Source organism: Schistocerca serialis, chromosome 9, assembly GCF_023864345.2.
Source record: "Schistocerca serialis cubense isolate TAMUIC-IGC-003099 chromosome 9, iqSchSeri2.2, whole genome shotgun sequence".
Classification (NCBI taxonomy): Eukaryota; Metazoa; Arthropoda; class Insecta; order Orthoptera; family Acrididae; genus Schistocerca; species Schistocerca serialis.
The window spans coordinates 91,162,784-91,186,163 of NC_064646.1; positions in this window are offsets into that span (position 1 = coordinate 91,162,784).

Here is a 23,380-nt window from a genome sequence, read left to right on the forward strand (position 1 = left end):
TCTTCTTTTATTATTTTTTTTTGTTATCACAATTAATTTGTTCTCCCATTTGCAGCTTATATTACATGATAATCAGAGTATGGCCTACTGAAGCTTCATGATAGTACCAAGTCATTATTATAATAAAAGAATGGTAAGGTGACCACTCACGAGAAGCAGGAAATCCGGGTTAGAATCCCAGTTCGACACAAATTTTCACCGTCTTCATTCCATTCTACAGCTGATGATAGTCCTTATTCGTAACTGCGAATTATTTGATGTGATTACCATCTTTGGTTTACTGAGAGCGCCGTGGCAGTTGAAAGCTGGATGTGTACTTGTGAATCACTGCGGCAACAATTTGACATCAAATGATTCATTGGAATAGTGTGTTTTGTCAGTTAACCACAGCAGTTATTTTTGTGAAAGAGAGGAGAGAAATAAAACTTTCGCCGTTTTTCAATACGAGGGTGTCCGTTTTGCTGGTTCAGTTTCTAGAGCGTTACCGTATTGTAAAGTTCCACCGAAAAAACTTTTCGGTAATTTGTAGCGGTTAAAATATTGTATACTTGTCTAGGCGAATAGTGTTGCTTGCTACTTTTAAGTGTATATGTCGTCTTTAAATGATGGTTTACCGAGGCGTAAAACTTAAGCAAGACTAAAGAAAAATCAAGACACGATCAGAGAATTTGTCGACCGGGAAAAGCGTTCGGCAATGTAAAATGGTGTAAGATGTTAGAAATTCTGAGAAAAATAGATGTTAGCTATAGGGAGAGAAACGGGTAGTATACAATATGTACAAGACCCAAGAGGGAATAATAAGAGTGGACGATCAAGAACGAAGTGCTCGGACTAAAAAGTGTGTAACCCGGGAATGTAGTCTTTCTCTCCTGCTGCTCAGTCAGTACATCAAAGAAGCAATGATGGAATTAAAAGAAAGTTTCAGGAGTGACATTAACATTCAAGGCGAAACGATATCAATCATACGATTCGCTGATGACATTGCTATCCTGAGTGAAACTGAAGAAGAATTACATCATCTACTGAATGGCATGAACAGTCTAAAGATTACAGAATATAGACTGGCGGTAAATCGAAGGAAGACGAAAGTACAGAAATAGCATAAACGAGAATAGCGAGAAACATAACATGAGGATTGTTTGTCACAAAGTAAATGAAGATAAGGAAATCTGCTATCTGGAAAGCAAAATAACCAGTGCCGTGCTGGACGGAGCAAGGAGGATATCAAAAGCAGACTAGCACTGGAAGAAAGGGCATCCTGGCCAAGAGAAGTCAACTAGTATCAAACATAGGCCTTAATTTGAGGAAGGAACTGCTGAGAACAGCGTTGTATGGTAGTGAAACATGGACTGTGGGAAAACCGGAACAGAGGAGAATTGAAGCATTTGAGATGTGGTGTTATAGACGAATGTTGAAAATTAGGTCGACTAACAAGGTGAGGAATGAGAAGGTTCTGCGCGGAATCGGAGAGGAAAGTAATATGTGGAAAACACTGACAAGGAGAAGGGACAGGATGATAGGATATCTGTTAAGACATCAGAGGGAGCTGTAGAGGAAAAACTGTACAGGAAGAAAGAAATTGAAATAAATTCAGCAAATAATTGAGGAAGTAGGCTGCAAGTGGTACTCTGGGCTGAAGAGGTTGGCACAGAAGAGGAATTTGTGGCGGAACGGATCAAACCAGTCAGAAGACTGATGACACCAGAAAAATTGAAGTATGTAAAATTATGGTACAAATCAGAATCGCACATCACAACATCAGTGTCCACTCTCTATTTTGCACAAAGTTCATTATCACTCGTGTGTGGTACCAACTTTATCTTAAACCCTGAATTTACGAAAATTTTGCTAGCGATTCGATAGCAGTTAAATGTTTTCGACAAGCCACCCAAACTCCGACATCGGGACGTATTCGGAATAAACAACAAACTACACTCCTGGAAATTGAAATAAGAACACCGTGAATTCATTGTCACAGGAAGGGGAAACTTTATTGACACATTCCTGGGGTCAGATACATCACATGATCACACTGACAGAACCACAGGCACATAGACACAGGCAACAGAGCATGCACAATGTCGGCACTAGTACAGTGTATATCCACCTTTCGCAGCAATGCAGGCTGCTATTCTCCCATGGAGACGATTGTAGAGATGCTGGATGTAGTCCTGTGGAACGGCTTGCCATGCCATTTCCACCTGGCGCCTCAGTTGGACCAGCGTTCGTGCTGGACGTGCAGACCGCGTGAGACGACGCTTCATCCAGTCCCAAACATGCTCAATGGGGGACAGATCCGGAGATCTTGCTGGCCAGGGTAGTTGACTTACACCTTCTAGAGCACGTCGGGTGGCACGGAATACATGCGGACGTGCATTGTCCTGTTGGAACAGCAAGTTCCCTTGCCGGTCTAGGAATGGTGGGTTCGATGACGGTTTCGATGTACCGTGCACTATTCAGTGTCCCCTCGACGATCACCAGTGGTGTACGGCCAGTGTAGGAGATCGCTCCCCACACCATGATGCCGGGTGTTGGCCCTGTGTGCCTCGGTCGTATGCAGTCCTGATTGTGGCGCTCACCTGCACGGCGCCAAACACGCATACGACCATCGTTGGCACCAGGGCAGAAGCGACTCTCATCGCTGAAGACGACACGTCTCCATTCGTCCCTCCATTCACGCCTGTCGCGACACCACTGGAGGCGGGCTGCACGATGTTGGGGCGTGAGCGGAAGACGGCCTAACGGTGTGCGGGACCGTAGCCCAGCTTCATGGAGACGGTTGCGAATGGTCCTCGCCGATACCCCAGGAGCAACAGTGTCCCTAATTTGCTGGGAAGTGGCGGTGCGGTCCCCTACGGCACTGCGTAGGATTCTACGGTCTTGGCGTGCATCCGTGCGTCGCTGCGGTCCGGTCCCAGGTCGACGGGCACGTGCACCTTCCGCCGACCACTGGCGACAACATCGATGTACTGTGGAGACCTCACGCCCCACGTGTTGAGCAATTCGGCGGTACGTCCACCCGGCCTTCCGCATGCCCACTATACGCCCTCGCTCAAAGTCCGTCAACTGCACATACGGTTCACGTCCACGCTGTCGCGGCATGCTACCAGTGTTAAAGACTGCGATGGAGCTCCGTATGCCACGGCAAACTGGCTGACACTGACGGCGGCGGTGCACAAATGCTGAGCAGCTAGCGCCATTCGACAGCCAACACCGCGGTTCCTGGTGTGTCCGCTGTGCCGTGCGTGTGATCATTGCTTGTACAGCCCTCTCGCAGTGTCCGGAGCAAGTATGGTGGGTCTGACACACCGGTGTCAATGTGTTCTTTTTTCCATTTCCAGGAGTGTATTTCTGAGAAGCAACGCTTGAAATACGATTTCTGCTCTTTATACACCGGCAATTAAAGCTGTTTTGTTGGGTTCCTGCCTATCTATACCCTCGAAAATAGAGATAAATTTGGAATAAATAGCAAAGTATTTGTAAAAAGCTAAGACACAAACATCACTGCTGCTCTTTTCACATGCAGGAGTTTCATCTTCCGCTCTTCAGTCAGACTTTAAGTCCCGAATGCAAAGAAAGACGTTCCTAAGAGAGAACACTCTTTACATAAACAGCTTCGAATATTGCAAGATATACTCCTATTACATCAATAACAGAGAACAAAAATCTGTTACAAACGCTAAAATGACAGAAAAAAAGAAAAAGGAATTGTATCATGCCCAGTGCGAACTTACACAACAACCACATGTCTCTAACCACATTATCACCTAGTTCATATACACGTTTCTCCTTAGTATTAAGATTTCCTTCAGACTTTTTATCGCTGATGTGACCTTAAGTGATACTTAATTGTAACAAATCGGCGAGAGTGACGGTTGTGATAAATCTTCAGTGAACCATTGCCTGTCATAACGCTCAAGTTATAATACAGTAACAACTAAAGACGATGAAGTCCAAGATGGTGTCTCCAAAGTAGCAAGCAAGCTACGTCGCATAACCTAGCCTGAATGAGGTGAAACGTTGTCCTTTATTCTTGTTTCTGCCCGACCCGCCCCTAACGATAACTATAAACCCTCTATATCTACATCCAAACCCACTTCATAGTTGACACCATGTCTTAGGAACTGAAAATCAGTTGTCACAATCATTGGAGATACAGTGTCATAATTTCTTTTATTAACGACTACGGGATTCGATCTGAACTTTCAGATCGTGTTCAGGTCTGGCGCTACAAGGTGCAGTTTGCCAACAATGGAATGAATAAAGTAGAACCACAGTCTAATACGTACTGCCACAACACTCTCTGGTGTGAAAGCTGTTACCGTTTGATAGCTGAAGCGACATTAGTGCTCCAAGCGGTGATAAAGCAGACAGGGTCACGTGTCATAAGGAAAATAAGTTTTATTTTTCTACGTAATTAACGAAGTAATTATTATGTTTATACGTTCCATTCATTACGAAATTATCAAGGGCCATTAAGTGTTATGAAATGAATGTAAAAACAGGCGAATTTCGTTGGTTCAGTGACATAAGGTAAATTTATACAGGAAGATAAACTTTCCCATTTGCTCATAACTGCAGCTTGCTTCGCAGATAACGATAGAGTTTAAATACATACTTCATGTAAGAAAAGCATATATTTCTGTTACTGTCTCTTTTTATTGTGATGCGCTCTTTCCTTGACAAATTAATTTTTTTTATTCAGCACGGTGCTTACACGTCACTCGATTTTCTGATAAACGAAATTTTTTGTAAATGTAATTACTTTGACTTCAAAAAAGAATATGTTGAAGATGCTTGCCGTGGTTCAGATGTAGCAACAATTGTGGAACTGTTTTCTTCCCCACTGCTAAACATTATAATCGCTTTTTGACATTTTATTGTGATGTCTGTGCGGTGTCTCCCTGAGTTACAGGTGTGGCACATAAATGATGTACGTTTTAGATGTCATGCAGGTTTCCTGCATTCCACATTCAGTGATTTACCTGGAAATGTAGGGAACAAAACTTCGAGTTGTTGCGTAAATATGAGACATCTTTTTGCAAAATATCATTTCTTTTGGTGTATACTGACAACTTTTTGTTATTAAAGGTAAAAGACGTTCTCCAGTATATATGTGCAATTACAAGACAATTGTAAGGATTTCTTGTCCATAGCTGTACACGAATACTTCGGAGAACAATCAGGACAATTCGAGTGAATGATTTGGACACCCAGATTGCCTGATATGAATCGCATCTCACACCTATGAGTCATTCAACTTCGTGCTCAACTTCCTGCACCAGCAATACTTCCGCGCCGGCCAGGGTGGCCGAGCGGTTCTAGGCGCTTCAGTCTGGAACCACGCGACCGCTACGGTCGCAGGTTCGAATTCTGCCTCGGGCATGGATGTGTGTGATGTCCTTAGGTTAGTTAGGTTTAAGTAGTTCTAAGTTATAGGGGACTGATGACCTCAGACGTTAAGTCCCATAGCGCTTAGAGCCATTTGAACCGTTTGAACCAAAACTTCCGCAGTTACGGAATTTTGGACAGATGCTGTGGCAGCATGCATCAGTATTTATGCAGGGTGCTTCCGACGACTTGAGTCAATGACATGTCGAGTTACAACACTAAAGTGGGCGAACGAGCTCCGACACGACATTTTGTAGGTGTGCTATGACTTTTGCCATCTCAGTGTTAAGTTCTGGACGTTTTACAATGAAATTATTCTCAGTCTTGTAGCAGTACCATGACGACTGGGCTGTGACAGTGGACTCCACAAGAACCTGACAGCAGAAGTCTGTATGAGGCCATGGCTGGTCAACAGATCTACACGTTAGGTCTGCTCCAACTTAGTGTCTAGGCACAGCTGGCCATCTCAGGTCGATTCCAGCAGCATGACCGTTTCCTACCCAGAGGGCAGTTGGTCGCTCTCCATTCTCACCAGGCATCGTTCGTCGTTGCGAGACTGCCATTTCACCGAAGTGGGAATACCTTGCTCGGGGCGGCAGTAAAGACGCCACCATCGAGTAGATACACTGCTGGCGAAGGGACTATACTGGCAGCTTAAGCTGCCCATTCACCACCTGACCCATAGCCCAATCAGTGCACCGACTTTCTCGCCTACCCACATGCCGATCTACACTATGTGATCAAAAATATCCGGACACCCCAAAAAAATACGTTTTTCATGTTAGATGCATTGCGCTGCCACCTACTGCGAGATACTCCATTTCAGCATCAGTAGTCATTAGAACAGAATGGGGCACTCCGTAGAACTCACGGACTTCGAACGTGGTCAGGTGATTGGGTTTCACTTGTGTCATACGGCTGTACGAGAGATTTCCACACCCATAAACATCCCTAGGTCCAATGTTTCTGATGGTTTGATGCGGCCCGCCACGAATTCCTTTCCTGTGCTAACCTCTTCATCTCAGAGTAGCACTTGCAAACTAAGTCCTCAATTGTTTGCTTGACGTATTCCAATCTCTGTCTTCCTCTACAGTTTTTGCCCTCTACAGCTCCCTCTAGTACCATGGAAGTCATTCCTTCATGTCTTAGCAGATGTCCTATCACCCTGTCCCTTCTCCTTATCAGTGTTTTCCACATATTCCTTTCCTCTCCAATTCTGCGTAGAACCTCCTCATTCCCTACCTTATCAGTCCACCTGATTTTCTACATTCGTCTATAGCACCACATCTCAAATGTTTCGATGCTCTTCTGTTCCTGTTTTACCACAGTCTATGGTTCACTACCATACAATGCTGTACTCGAGACGTACATTCTCAGAAATTTCTTCCTCAAATTAAGGCCTGTATTTGATATTAGTAGACTTCTCTTGGCCAGAAATGCCTTTTTTGCCATAGCGAGTCTGCTTTTGATGTTCTCCTTGGTCCGTCCGTCATGGGTTATTTTACTGCCTAGGTAGCAGGATTCTTTAACTTCATTGACTTCGTGACCATCAATCCTGATGTTAAGTTTCTCGCTGTTCTCATTTCTACTACTTCTCATTACCTTCGTCTTTCTCCGATTTACTCTCAAACCATACTGTGTACTCATTAGACTGTTCATTCCGTTCACCAGATCATTTAATTCTTCTTCATCTTCACTCAGGATAGCAATGTCATCAGCGAATCGTATTATTGATATCCTTTCACCTTGTACTTTAATTCCACTCCTGAACCTTTCTTTTATTTCCATCATTGCTTCCTCGATATACAGATTGAAGAGTAGGGGCGAAAGGCTACAGCCTTGTCTTACACCCTTCTTTATACGAGCACTTCGTTCTTGATTGTCCACTCTTATTATTCCCTCTTGGTTGTTGTACATATTGTATCTGACCCGTCTCTCCCTATAGCTTACCCCTACTTTTTTCAGAATCTCGAACAGCTTGCACCATTTTATATTGTCGAACGCTTTTTCCAGGTCGACAAATCCTATGACTGTGTCTTGATTTTTCTTTAGCCTTGCTTCCATTATTAGCCGTAACGTCAGAATTGCCTCTCTCGTCCCTTTACTTTTCCTAAAGCCAAACTGATCGTCACCTAGCGCATTCTCAATTTTCTTTTTCATTCTTCTGTATATTATTCTTGTAAGCAGCTTCGATGCATGAGCTGTTAAGCTGATTGTGCGATAATTCTCGCACTTGTCAGCACTTGCCGTCTTCGGAATTGTGTGGATTATGCTTTTCCGAAAGTCAGATGGTATATCGCCAGACTCATATATTCAACACACCAACGTGAATAGTCGTTTTGTTGCCACTTCCCCCAAAGATTTTAGAAATTCTGATGGAATGTTATGTATCCCTTCTGCCATATTTTACCGTAAGTCCTCCAAAGCTCTTTTAAATTCCGATTATAATACTGGATCCCCTATCTCTACTAAATCGAATCCTGTTTCTTCTTCTATCACATCAGACAAATCTTCACCCTCATAGAGGCTTTCAATGTATTCTTTCCACCTATCTGCCCTTTCTTCTGCATTTAACAGTGGAATTCCCGTTGCACTCTTAATGTTACCTCCGTTGCTTTTAATGTCACCAAAGGTTGTTTTGACTTTCCTGTATGCTGAGTCTGTCCTTCCAACAATCATATCTTTTTCGATTTCTTCACATTTTTCCTGCAGCCATTTCGTCTTAGCTTCTCTGCACTTCCTATTTATTTCATTCCTCAGCGACTTGTATTTCTGTATTCCTGGTTTTCCCTGAACATGTTTGTACTTCCTCCTTTCATCAATCAACTGAAGTATTTCTTCTCTTACCCATGGTTTCTTCGCAGCTACCTTCTTTGTACCTATGTTTTCCTTCCCAACTTCCGTGATGGCCCTTTTTAGAGATGTCCATTCCTCTTCAACTGTACTGCCTACTGCGCTATTCCTTATTGCTGTATCTATAGCGTTAGAGAACTTCAAACGTATCTCGTCATTCCTTAGTACTTCCGTATCCCACTTCTTTGCGTATTGATTCTTCCTGACTAATGTCTTGAACTTCAGCCTACTCTTCATCACTACTCTATTGTGATCTGAGTCTATATCGGCTCCTGGGTACGTCTTACAATCCAGTATCTGATTTCGGAATCTCTGTCTGACCGTGATGTATTCTAATTGAAATCTTCCCGTATCTCCCGCCCTTTTCCAATTATAGCTCCTCCTCTCGTGATTCTTGAACAGGGTATTCGCTATTACTAGCTGAAACATGTTAAAGAACTCAATTAGTCTTTCTCCTCTTTCATTCCTTGTCCCAAGCCCATATTCTCCTGTAACATTTTCTTCTACTCCTTCCCCTACAACTGCATTCCAGTCGCCCATGACTATTAGATTTTCGTCCCCCTTTACATATTGCATTACCCTTTCAATATCCTCATACACTTTCTCTATCTGTTCATCTTCAGCTTGCGACGTCGGCATGTATACCTGAACTATCGTTGTCGGTGTTGCTCTGCTGTCGATTCTGATTAGAACAACCCGGTCACTGAACTGTTCACAGTAACACACCCTCTGCCCTACCTTCCTATTCATAACGAATCCTACACCTGTTATACGATTTTCTGCTGCTGTTGATATTACCCGATACTCATCTGACCAGAAATCCTTATCTTCCTTCCACTACACTTCACTGACCCTTACTATATCTAAATTGAGCCTTTGCATTTCCCTTTTCAGATTTTCTAGTTTCCCTACCACGTTCAAGCTTCTGACATTCCACGCCCCGACTCGTAGAACGTTATCCATTCGTTGATTATTCAATCTTTTTCTCATGGTAACCTCCCCCTTGGCAGTCCCCTCCCGGAGATCCGAATGGGGGCTATTCCGGAATATTTTGCCAATGGAGAGATCATCATGACACTTTTTCATATACAGGCCACATGTCCTGTGGATACACGTTACGTGTCTTTAATGCAGTGGTTTCCATTGCCTTCTGCATCCTCATGTCGTTGATCATTGCTGATTCTTCCGCCTTTAAGGGCAATTTCCCACCCCTAGGACAAGAGAGTGCCCTGAACCTCTATCCGCTCATCCGCCCTCTTTGACAAGGCCGTTGGCAGAATGAGGCTGACTTCCTATGCCGGAAGTCTTCGGCCGCAAATGCTGATTATTTATCAAAATTTAGGCAGTGGCGGGGATCGAACCCCGGACCGAAGACGTTTGGATTATGAATCAAAGACGCTACCCCTATACCACAGTGATAGTGAAGGGGAAACGCGAAGGGACACGTACAGGACAAAAGCGTACAGACCGACCTCGTCTGTTGACTGACAGAGACCGCCGGCGGTTGAAGAGGGTCTTAAAGCGTAATAGGCAGGCATCTATCAAGACCATCACACAGGAATTCCAGACTGCATCAGGATCCACTGCAGGTACTGTGACAGTCGGGTGGTGAGAAAACTTGGATTTTATGGTCGAGCGGCTGCTCATAAGCCACCCATCACGCCGGTAAATGCCAAACGACCCCACGCTTGGAGTAAGGAGCGTAAACGCTGAACGATTGAACAGTGGAAAAACATTGTGTTGAGTGATGATCCACGGTACACAACGTGGCCATCTCATGGCAGGGTGTGGGTATGGCGAATTCCCGGTAACCCTTATCTGCCAGCGTGTGTAGTGCCGACAGTAAAATTCGGAGGCGGTGGTGTTATGGTGTGGTCTGTTTGGCGTGACATTATCACAGCACAGACCTACACTGACGTCTTAAGAACCTTCTTGTTTTCCACTGTTGAAGAGCAATTAGGGCATGGCGATTGCATCTTTTTTAACACGATCGAGTACATGTTCATAGTGCGCAGCCTGTGACGGAGTGGTTACACGACAATAAGATCCTTGTAATGGACTGACCTGCACAGAGCCCAGACTTGAATCCAATAGAACACCTTAGCCATCGTTTGGAACGCCGACTTCGTGCCATGCCTCACCGACAGACATTGATAGCTCTCATCAGTGCGGTACTCCGTGACAAATGGGCTGCCATTACCCAAGACATCTTCCAGCACCTAACCGAAAGTATGTCTGCGAGAGTGGAAGCTGTCATCAAGGCTAATGGCGGGGCAACACTGTACCGGATTCCGGCATTACCGATGGTGGGCGTCACGAACTTGTAAGTCATTTTCAGCCAGGTGTCCGGATACTTTTAATCACTTAGTGTATGTAACGGTGGGTAGGGAATGGCGACTGTATGGCGGACCCTACCTGCCTGCGCTAACGGAAGTAGTAGTCAGGACTAGAAGGTCACTGTTCGTCGTCAAACTGACGCACCCATACCACAGACTTGACTGCTATAAAATCGTCCGCACAAAGACGAATGGGTCGGGGAGACCTCCTCGGCTGTGGGGTGTGGTCGGCTCATGTACTGGGGTCTTTATGTAACGAGACACTGTCGCTCAGTGGAGAATCTGCGTCAGCATTACAGGGCGAGCTCCATCCCACCAGAATTCAGTGGCCAGCCGGCCACTCACCAGGTGCGCTATGCAGTGTGCTTCGAAAAAGAATTCATTACATTTTCTGCTGCATTTCTCTGGAGCCACATCTCCATCACATGATTGCACCATCCTAGCTCACAGTCATCCCTCACTGCACTGGGCACGCTGTAACTCCATTAGCTGTAGCAGAAGAAATAGTTGCTTTGCAGTTGCAGGAGAAATAAATAGTGAACAAGGCCTGGTTGCTCCTCGAAATTCTTGTAAGTACTTCGGAAAGATCATATTAGCTGATATTGCTTGTGTGTGGTATCATTTCGCCCTTAGCGCACACTGCATTGCCTCCTTGTAGTAGTCCTTCTCCAGTGTGCTGGTTAAGACGACTGCTGTTATTTAGAGCATTCGAGGAAATGTTTTTTTTTTCCATCTGATGAAATAAGCGCAATAGGCCATTCCCAATAAATCAAGTCCTTTCGAGCGATGCAGCACGGTTGGTACAATGCAAAATACTCCCTCTGTTGGTGCACCATCCCAGGTAGTTCCCGAAAATTCCATCTCTCTGAGGCAGCATAAACATACCGGAATGATTGTTCGATTCGCAGTGAATCCCATATAAGACCCGCATGCCTGCCGGACAGATGAATGTGCTTAACGTGAGACTGGACTGCGGTGCCGATGTTTTACTTCAGCACAGGAAGGAAATATACTCACATCCCAGTCCAAAAGGTCTTGCAGATGCACCAAATAAGGGTAAAGACAGAGGAACTGCGTGTACAAAATGCGTCCTTGCAACGTTGGGATTTAATTCTTACTGCCCTCGCCCCTAAACTAAAATCATTCTTGAATTCCTCTGTTACCTCTATGAACCAATTTAATAAGCTACCCGGCGCACTGTGCCCAATTCAGTTGCCTGCCGCTTTTAAGAAGAAGCTAGAGCATTTCCTTCTATAATTCTCCTCGCATTTCCGCAGAAAAAACGTATGCGGCCAGGTTTTTCTCTGTCAAACAGTAGAGAAAACGCTCCCATCTTCTCCGGATACGCTCCTTGTGCCTTATATTGCTCAATCACGTCACTTTCCTCTCCCGTATCTTCATTACTTGTGTTTCTGTCATGTATCTCTTTCTCTCCCCTGTCTCACGTCCGTAAGACGTCTGATTAAAACTGACGGCAAAAATCGTAACACCATGAAGGAGATGTGCGACATAAATGAAAGTTTGTAGCCATGTTCATACATCTGAAAAACGACCTCTATTCAAAGTTCGCGCCGGTGGTCTAAGAGTGACGCCTGTAGCGCCACCATGGGGATGCATATCAGGTTGGCTTATCTACATCTACATCCATACTCCGCAAACAACCTGACGGTGTCTGTACCCCTATCGTTTCTCCCTTCTATTCCAGTCTCGTATTGTTCGTGCAAAGAAAGGTTGTCGGTTCGCCTCTGTGTGGACTCTAAACTCTCTGATTTTATCTCATGGTCTCTTAGCGATATATACATAGGAGGGAGCAATATACTGCCTGACTCATCGGTGAAGGTATGTTCTCGAAACTTCAACAAAAGCCCGTACCGAGCTGCTGAGCGTGTCTCCTGCAGTCTTCCACTGGAGTTAATCTATCATCTCCGTAACGCTTTCGCGATTTCTAAATGATCTTGTAACGAAGGCCGCTGCTCTCCGTTGGATCTTCTCTATCTCTTCTATCAACCCTATCTGGTACGGATCCCACCCTGGTGAGCAATATCCAAGCAGTGGGCGAACAAGTGTACTGTAACCTACTTCCTTTGTTTTTGGATTGCGTTTCCTTAGGATTCTTCCAATGAATCTCAGTGTGGCATCTGCTTTACCGACGATCAACTTTATATGATCAATCATTTTAAATTAATCATAATGCCTACTCCCAGATAATTTATGGAATTAACTGCTTCCAGTTGCTGACCTGCTAAATTGTAGCTAAATGATAAAGGATCTTTCTTTCTATGTATTCGCAGCACATTACACTTAACTACATTGAGATTCAATTGCCATTCCCCGCACCATGCGTCATTTCGTTGCAGACCCTCCTGCATTTCAGTACAATTTTCCATTGTTACAACCTCTCGATGTACTACGGTGTAAGTAGGCTGTTTAGGTTTTCTTATTAGTAACGCCACGTAGCGCTCTGTATGAAAATCACTGGCTGTGCTGTGTGCAGTCTGTGGTTAGTTTGCATTGTTGTCTGCCATTGTAGTGTTGGGCAGCTGGATGTTAACAGTGGGTAGCGTTGCGCAGTTGGAGGTGAGCCGCCAGCAGTGGTGGATGTGGGGAAGTGAGATGGCGGATTTTTGGATAATCTGGAGGTGTGTCCATCAGAAACAGAACATTTGTAAGAATGGATGTCATGAACTGCTGTATATATTATGTCTATTAAGTTAAATACATTGTTTGTTCTCTATTAAAATTTTTCATTTGCTGACTATGCCTATCAGTAGTTAGTGCCTTCCGTAGTTTGAATCTTTTATTTAGCTGGCAGTAGTGGCGCTCGCTGTATTGCAGTAGTTCGAGTAACGAAGTTTTTTGTGGGGTAAGTGATTTGTGAAAGGTATAGGTTAATGTTGGTCAGGGCCATTCTTTTGTAGGGATAATTGAAAGTCAGATTGCGTTGCGCTAAAAAAATATTGTGTGTCAGTTTAAACACAGTCATGTATAATTTTTTCTAAGGGGAAGTTCCATATATCGACCCTTAGCCGAGGATACCTCACTGGAATCTTCTGATTTTTTCCTTGTAGTGTGTGTAATTAGTGTAGATTTTGTTTATTGCTAGCGCTTAATTGTAGAGAGAAACTCCTTTGTAGTTGCAGTCTTTCATTGGTGTACAGTAAAACAGGTGTGGCACGTATGTAAATTTGCACCAAGTATTTCGCAGCTGCGCTTGCAATTAACTAGACATCATTTTCAGTGCTATGTTAATGTGTTTTCTTATTTTGCTCTTCAAATTGTGTTTTTCTGTGTTGTCGGGTGAAATATTGTGACAATAATGGTGTGTGAATAACGTAATACTAGGCTCCAAAGTAAACTGAGAAATAACAGTGAAGACGAAAGCAGTGTGTTAGCGCCACCATGTAATGAGTTAACTAACGTTCAAAGTAGTAATTTGGTAATTGTGCATAGGGAAATGGAGCGGGCTGCAAATAATGCTGTAGGCAGTGAAACAATTAGTGAACTGGAAAGCATTATCGATCGATCGGTCGGCAAGAGCTCGCCTCAGGAATCCGAAATGACAAGACACAATCTTGCAAATAGTGTAGATTCAGGTTTTGCGTCCTCACCGTTTTCTCAAATAAGTCAAGACACATTTTCTGCTTGTGAATGTTGGCGGTGAAAATTCTCTGCTGAAAAGCATAGAGGAATAGATTCCAGACACTAATACATTATTATTGGAATTAATGCAACAAATGGAACAAAATCAGAGACAAACACAGCAAAAGCTTCAAAAGTTAGACGCAATGGAACAAAATCTTCAAAAGTTAGACACAATGGAACAAAATCTTCAGAAGTTAGACACCACACTTGAACAAACACGTGACGATTTAACTACTGAGTTACATAACATTGAATCGAAAGGTCAAAAAGTCTGTAATGGCGTAAAAACACAAATTTGTGAGCATTTTCAACCTATTTTTTCGCGGCGTGAAAATGCATTACAGAATCACGAAGCAGCCATAAAAGAACTGCAAACCATAGTTCATGAAAATCATGAGACGTTGTGGGCTAAAATTGACTCAGTTGCACCTACCGATTCGGTTACGCAACTTGCAAAAACTCAGGAAAACTTAAAGGACACAATAGATTCGATTTCAACACAAATGGACACTCTGAAACTTGGTTCAGAAAAACACACTGAGGAAATGTGTTCACTATCGGAGAAAGTAGCCGAACTTTCGGATCAGCTCACTAACTTATCTACAAAGGTAAATGATGATCTGAATGACACAAGACCCGTAGCCTTCACTGACACAGAAGAGTATGAACAAATTAGAAAATTCAAACAAAATCAAAATCAAATCAATACACTGTACAAAAGAGAAATCCGTGAAGTACAAGATCAGTTGGCACAAGTAATACAAGAATTACATATTTCAGAGGACACTCGCGCTCCAGTACGGGCGGAGGGACATAGAAATACGGAACAACCACAAAATAACAACACAGCGCATTTCGGAAATTATGAAAGAAATTGGCAAGGTCCAACGAATTTGGAAATGGAACCGCCGAAACGACGTAACAATGACCGATATGCGACTCGCCGACATGATGATTTTGACTATAAGCTGTTCATTACTACACATAAATTTAAAACATTTAAGAAATCTGGCAACGACATTCATCCACAAGTGTGGCTCCATCAATTCTCTCATTGTTTTCCTCCCAACTAGTCATTAGAGCACAGATTAGAATTTATGTGTGGCTGTTTAGAGAATGAACCAGCTGTAAGAATGCGATCGGTCATTCACGATTGTCACAGTGAAGGAGAATTTTACCATGCCTTCCTCTCAGCATATTGGTCTCAAACTACACAAGACCGAGTAAAACATAGCATCATAATGATGAAACATTTCGAACAATCCGAATTTTCCAGTCTTGTGAAATATTTTGAAGACATGTCGCACAAGAATCAGTACCTGTCGAACCCATACAGCGCCTCAGAACTCATCCGCATTTGGTTAATCAAATTATCTGAACATTTACGACATATTATTTTGGCAGGACGTTGCAAAGACGACATTGAAGCTTTTCAGGGACTGTTACAAGAATTTTAAATTGACACTGACAATCGCGGAATGCGAAAACAGGAACACAACAATTACAGGTCACATCCGTCGCAATTCCACGATGAAAGAAATAACTGGACACGACAAGGCTATTCTCACAACACAAATCGTGAACAAAACTGACACCACCCATATGACAACCACTGGCAGAGTAATAGTTACAGAGAAAGATCGCATTTCCGTTGTAATGAATATGACAGAGATAACCATAGAATCAGACAATATGGGAACGAAAATAATTATTTTCAAGGGAGACAGAATAACTTCAGACGCAACGGTCCACCATGCAGTTACGATTCCGGGAGAAATTCTCCATCACACGACCGACAAACAAGAAACTATGTAAACTACCGACAAAGCGACAGACCTGAATTCCATCAGAACTGGCAAGCTTCAAACAGGGCAGGGCCTTCTCGACAAGGTGAATTTGTAGAAGTTTGGTCTCCTAATCCCAGTAACGATGTTCGCCAACAAAGAGACAGACAATGACTCGCACCGTAGGCAGCCGCGTGCGCTGGCTGGCTCAGAGAAAAATAACATAGTCGCTAACCTTGAGAAAAATTCCAGTATTCTTTATCGACGTATACCGCATGATAATTGCGTTCAAGTTGATTTACTGCATACCGAGGAAAGGTAAACGATTACACCACATTTCACATGTAAAACTGTTTATTGAGAGATAATTTGCTTTTTAACTTTGTCTTTGCCATAAGACTTTTCACTTCACGTTACTAGTACGCTTTGTCAGACTCAGTATCTGTTAACATGCAACAATGTTTGAGGTTAAATATCCAGTCAAGAACCAAGAGAAATTATTTAGATAGTATTTACGAGTGCATTGATATAGTGAACAGACGACACAGTGTTATTGTGTGTGTACATTCTTGCTTGTTAGTTGCACGATTACGTAACGACTATAAGGCTTACATACTTAGAACATATACTGGTATTGCTAATGAGATTTTAATGCAACACTTTGGTTTACTTGAAAATACATTCTGGATTTAAAGTAATTTCAGTGAGATACCAGATGACACAGTGGTTAGTTTATGTGACGATTTTATCATGATTTTATCATGACGCTACTAATGAGCGACCATTTACAATGTTGCTTTTTCGGTGTTTCTGTTTTATATCTGCAGAGTTTTTCTGAATTCTTCTGGAAAGTAAAACATGTTTTAGTAGTAACTTTTGTGGTATAGCTACAATGAGACAACCTTTTCCGTAGTACAACAATACGTTACAGCACAGTAGTTTCTTCATCACGGCAATAAGCGTAATAACTAAGATATCTATACGCAAAGCATTTCACTTTTGTTTATCATGAGGTAAGTACATTGACTTCTGCAGAACTTAGCTTTCGGAGGACGATAACTACGACACTTCCACAGAGATTATCTTACAACAAGACGCACAGTTTAGCGCTACAGTACATGTATTTGAGTGATTAATTTTGTACTTAAATCATTTATTTTTAAAGATATTTAAAGTACAATGATACAAAGGTTTTCCGTGATACATTTCATTCCATTGCTGTAATCTGTAACACCTGAGGGTACAATAACATGAATCCTCAGTGGGGTACATGTTTACTTTGTGTACCATGTGTTTGGCAAGCTGAAGGAGCCCTAGCTAATATGGTATTTGTTTATACAACTTTACACATCGGTACCATATTTCTCTAACACACAAATTACACAGCTATCTGATCATTTAACTGAGAGATAAACATTTTTTTTACTACATCAGTGACACATGTTTACGCAATTACACAGTTGGGTGACTTCACACTTATGAAATTGTATTTTGTCTGTACTTTGTGAACTGTTCATATTTTTTTGGAACCATTGTGATACTATGAGAGCTTTGAATGATGTATTTGGTAAGGGAGCATGATTTTTATAGTACGTTTGAGGTAGATGACACTATTGAAATGAGCAGAGAATTTTTTTAGGTTTTGACATTATTGCAGAAAGCTACGACGTTTTAGAGATTTGACTGAGGTGTTATGATGTTATTTTTTTTATGACGACGATGTGTATTATGCTGTTGAGGTATGTTTATGATCAATAAGCTGATGCTATATGAGGAATTTGATCATGCTATATATTTATTATGATGAAATATTGAAGTGTCGACGAATATGTATATGTGTAATAAGGTAAGGAATAATGGTAGTGGTTAGGGACTCTGACTTGTGGAAAAGGATGCTGGAAACCGAGAATCGTACTTTAAGAGTTATGAAATGTGTGTAAATGCGTGAATGTATCACAATGCCGGAGAAAATTTTTTGGACACTGTTATATTTATAAGATTTTGTTTCTACACATTTGCAACGCAAATTCTCGACCCATGAAATTTTCTATATGAGACTGCCACTGTAGTGCAAACTGTGTTGTAAATATGTCGGTAAGAAAGTTAAGTGACCTTCACATAATGCGTCGTGGGCACGACGCATTACGTGGGCAGCTGCACGACAGTCGCCTGGAAAAAAGCCATTATTGTGTGCCTCTCAGAGGCTCAGGTGGAGAAGAAAAAAAAAAGCCATTATCCTCGCTATTGACATTCCTTTGTAGAATGCATCGTAAATACGACACCCTCAAACTTGAAAACATGACGTTTCACGCCTTGCTTTGCCTATTTTGTTTAATATCTAGTTTCTAGCTGCAGTGCAGCATTGGTTAAAACAAAATTTAATAGATGTACTAATATAGTTATTTTATGCCTACAGATCCAGTCAATTATAAATTTATGATCTACTTCCAAGAAAACGAGGGCACGTAAATAGACATTTCCCTTCACAGGAATTGCATAAATAATTTTATTACGATTTGGTAACTTATCTGCTAGCGTAAGTTTTTGTGATGCATCACTCTAGTGTTAAGATGTGACATAGGTATTACACATGGCCATTTTTACTGTAATATTTTTTCTGCTTGAGCTATGTCATGTTTAGATATAAGTTATTACATTTGCTGCTGCTGTTTGCCAGGCATAGTGCTACTAAATTTCACTTTGTATTACTCTGTTAAGCTAGTTTTACTACTGATTAATTTTTCTTGTTGCTGCATGTCGGCTCATGTTAGTTGTAATGTTGCATTGCTTGGTAATTTAGATTTATTGCAGCTTGCTTTGACAATTTCCATTTTTTTCATTGCTGTTTGTATTAATTGTTTTATGCTGCTGCATTGCCTCGTCCCTTAGTTTAGCATCTGAGCTCAGTAGATTTAAGTTAGCTTAAGAGGTGGTAGACTATATAAGAAACTAACTATGATGAATTGGAAGAAATTCATTGAGAAGCTATATGAAAATGGTTTGGCCAAAAAAAAAAAAAAAGAATTTTGAAAGAGGATATGAATCAAAAAAGTAGGGTTTAGGGAGAACAGGTTTAGGTAGAATTTTCTTGTAGATAAATGATGAGGTAAGATAATGGTAAATAAATGAGGTAAGAAATGTGTGGACATGTAGATACAGAAAGCATGCTTGGATAGAATTTTTTTGGTGGAAACAAATGTTGAAATAAGAGGAAAGATATATGGAAAGAAGCTTTGGGGTCACACTGAAAACAAACCCTGTCCTGTATTTTTGTGTTATTACACTATATGAATTGGTGTTTTTCCTGTCTTAATGTGTTTAGCTAATAAGAGTTATGTTGTAGAATTTTTCTGATAATATGTTATTTTCTTTGTAAAGATGTTTAGACATTATTTATTCTGTTTTGTTTTAATGCTCATGTGTGAAGTTGATGTTTCAAAAGTTATTCCGATCTTTTATGTATGTAATAATGTCATAATTCCTGTAACACTGATGTATATGTTGTTTTGATTCTTTTGTAAAGCCCGTATTACTACAAATGTTATCTGTATTGTTCTGTTCTTTAATGTTGCATTTTGTACCCTTGTTATTGTATTCTCATGTTATAAAATTGTAATTGACACCAGTTCATCAAATTAAGTAACTTGTAAGCATTCATTTCACTGCACATATTTCTGTTGGTCATAGTATATGCACAACATATGGAAAAAAGGGACTGTTAGTGCTCACACGTGTGTTGATGATTCAGCAAGATACTGGTTAACAGCATTGCTGGTTCTAAGGACAATTCCAAAAACTTTGTGAGTGCACAAGTGGTGGTTTATGGACTTGCTATATTGTCCGCAAGACTCTTCGATGGTGATTGTCCAGCTGCACAGTCGCAACAGATGGCTGCTTGCCGTCTCTACAACGACTGAAGTGGGTCTACACCTTTTATGACCCACCAATACCATTATTTCTACAAGGACTGCAGTGGGTCTGTACCTCTGGTGGCCCACCAATACCATACTCTCTACCAGGACTACAGTGGGTCTGCTCTGTGATGACCTACCTACCAATATTATTCAAAACTTCGACTGACTCTGCTGTGGGTTTGCTCTGTAGTGGCCCATTACCTGTCTGCATGTCAAGAGTCAGCACTGTCTTTCCGTTGGAAGGACAACACTACTTCTTCAAGACTGCATGAAATTCGACTACTTCTGTGTGCATTCTCTTTTACTGCTCAGACTTTAAGAAAAAAAAAACACTACAATTTTACTGTGATGAATGATCAAGGCTGTCTTTATGGACTGTGCGAAAATTTTAGCTTTTGACCAACATTGTATCAATAAGTGTGTGCATTTCATATCTTTGTTATTGTAATTTTGAAAAATTTTATCAAATCATTATTGGCCACTGCCCAAAACAATTTGTAAAATTTTTTGTGGGGAGCATGGGGGCTATGTAAGTAGGTTGTTTAGGTTTTCTTATTGGTAACGCCACGTAGCGCTCTGTATGAAAATCGCTGGCTGTCCTGTGTGCAGTCTGTGGTTAGTTTGCATTGTTGTCTGCCATTGTAGTGTTGGGCAGCTGGATGTTAACAGCACGTAGCATTGCGCAGTTGGAGGTGAGCCGCCAGCAGTGGTGGATGTGGGGAAGTGAGATGGTGGATTTTTGAGAATGGATAATCTGGAGGTGTGTCCATCAGAAACAGAACATTTGTAAGAATGGATGTCATGAACTGCTATATATATTATAACTATTAAGGTAAATACATTGTTTGTTCTCTATTAAAATCTTTCATTTGCTAACTATGCCTATCAGTAGTTAGTGCCTTCCGTAGTTTGAATCTTTTATTTAGCTGGCAGTAGTGGCGCTCGCTGTATTGCAGTAGTTCGAGTAATGAAATTTTTTGTGAGGTAAGTGATTTGTCAAAGGTATAGGTTAATCCCTTTTGTAGGGATTATTGAAAGTCAGATTGCGTTGTGCTACAAAAATATTGTGTGTAAGTTTAAGCACAGTCATTATAATTTCTTCTAAGGGGAAGTTTCAACGGCATCATCCGCAAAAAGCCTCAGTGAACTTCCGATGTCATCCACAAGGTCATTTATATATATTTTGAATAGCAACGGTCCCACGACACTCCCCTGCGGCACACCTGAAATCACTCTCACTTCTGAAGACTACTCTCCATTAAGAATGATATGCTGCGTTCTGTTATCTAGGAACTCTGCAATGCAACCACACAATTGGTCTGATAGTCCATATGCTCTTACTTTGTTCATTAAATGACTATGGAAGTCATGCTGCAACGGTCGTGAGCCTTAAATACCTTTCAGACTGGACGTAATAATTTGATGTTAGTCAAGAAAGCGATGTAATGATTTGATGATAGTCAAGAATGCATTTAAGGCGACAAAGACGCCATTAACATCACTGAGTTTGAAGGAGGTCGTGTAATAAAGCTACGAGAAGCTGGATGTCCCTTCTGCGAGAGTGCGGAAACACTTGACACGAATATAGACCCTGTGGTGGTCACGAGAATTTACGGTCGCTAGGAGGCCAGACTTCGAACAGTCATGTGGCCCTGTGGAGAGGGAAGACCATCGCGGTCGTCATATGACCGGCGCATCGTACTGCACCTGCAGTAGCATTCTGGACAGCAGTTAGCCGTACAGTGAGACGACGAACTGTTATAAATAGACTACTGTCCATTAAAATAGCTACACCATGAAGATGACGTACTACAGTCGCGAAATTTAACTGACAGGAAGAAGATGCTATGATATGCAAATGATTAGCTTTTCAGAGCATTCACGCAAGGTTGGCACCGGTGGCGACACCTACAACGTGCTGACATGAGGAAAGTTTCCAACCGATTTCTCATACACAAACAGCAGTTGAGCGGCGTTGCCTGGTGAAACATTGTTGTGATGCCTCGTGTAATGAGGAGAGATGCGTACCATCACGTTTCCTACTTCGATAAAGTCGGATTGTAGCCTATCAGGATTGCGGTTTATGATATCGCGACATTGCTTCTCGCGTTGGTCGAGATCCAATGACTGTGAGCAGAATATGGAATTTGTGGGTTCAGGAGGGTAATACGGAACGCCGTGCTGGATCCCCAGCGGCCTCGTATCACTAGCGGTCCAGAAGACAGGCATCTTATCCGCATGGCTGTAACGGATCGTGCAGCCACGTCTCGTTCCATGAATGTACAAATGGGGACGTTTGCAAGACAACAACCATCTGCACGAACAGTTCTACGACGTTTGCAACAGCATGGACTATCAGCTCGGAGACCATAGCTGCGGTTACCCTTGACGCTGCATCACAGGCAGGAGCGCCTCCGATGGTGTACTCAACGACGAAACTGGGTGCACGAATGGCAAAATATCATTTTTTCGGATGAATCCAGGTTCTGTTTACAGCATCATGATGGTCGCATCCCTGTTTGGCGACATCACGGCGAACGCACATTGGAAGCGTGTGTTCGTCATCGCCATACTGGCGTATCACCCGGCATGATGGTATTGGGTGCCATTGATTATACCTCTCGGTCACCTCTTGTTCCCACTGACGGCACTTTCAACGACGTTACATTTCAGATGTGTTACGACCCCTCGCTCTACCCTTCATTCATTCCCTGCAAAACCCTACATTTCAGCAGGATAACGCACGACTGCATGTTGCAGGTCCTGTACAGCCCTTTCTGGATACAGAAAATGTTGGACTGCTGCCCTGGCCAGCACATTCTCCAGATCTCTCACCAATTGAAAACGTCTGGTCAATGGTGGCCGAGCAACTGACTCGTCACAATACGCCAGTCACTACTCTTAATGAACTGTGGTATCGTGTTGAAGCTGCATGGGCAGCTGTACCTGTATACGCCATCCAAGCTCTGTTTGACTCAATGCCCAGGCCTATCAAGGCCGTTAATACGGCCAGAGGTGGTGTTCTGGGTACTGATTTCTCATGATCTATGCACCCAAATTACGTGAAAACGTAATCACATGTCAGTTCTAGTATAATATATTTGTGCAATGAATACGCGTTTGTTATCTGCATTTTTTCTTGGAGTAGCAATTTTAATGGCCAGTAGTTTAGGTTTTCCAAGGTAAACTCTGAGGCAGACGCCCCCTAGCGTGCATTCCACTGACCCCAAACTATCACCATTTGCGAGTTCAGTGGTGTCAACTGAGAGCTCATTGGAGCTGATGAAAAATGTTTCAGCCTCGGTGCGGCTGCTGACCGTGTGTTGTTTAGGAGGGAGCCATTTGAGGGCCTGCAAGCAACCTGTCAGCACGCTAGACACTGGACCTAAACCTGGAGTTACGGTCTGGAGCACCATTTCTTGTGAAAGCAGGAACGCTTTCGTGGGTATCCCGTGCACCC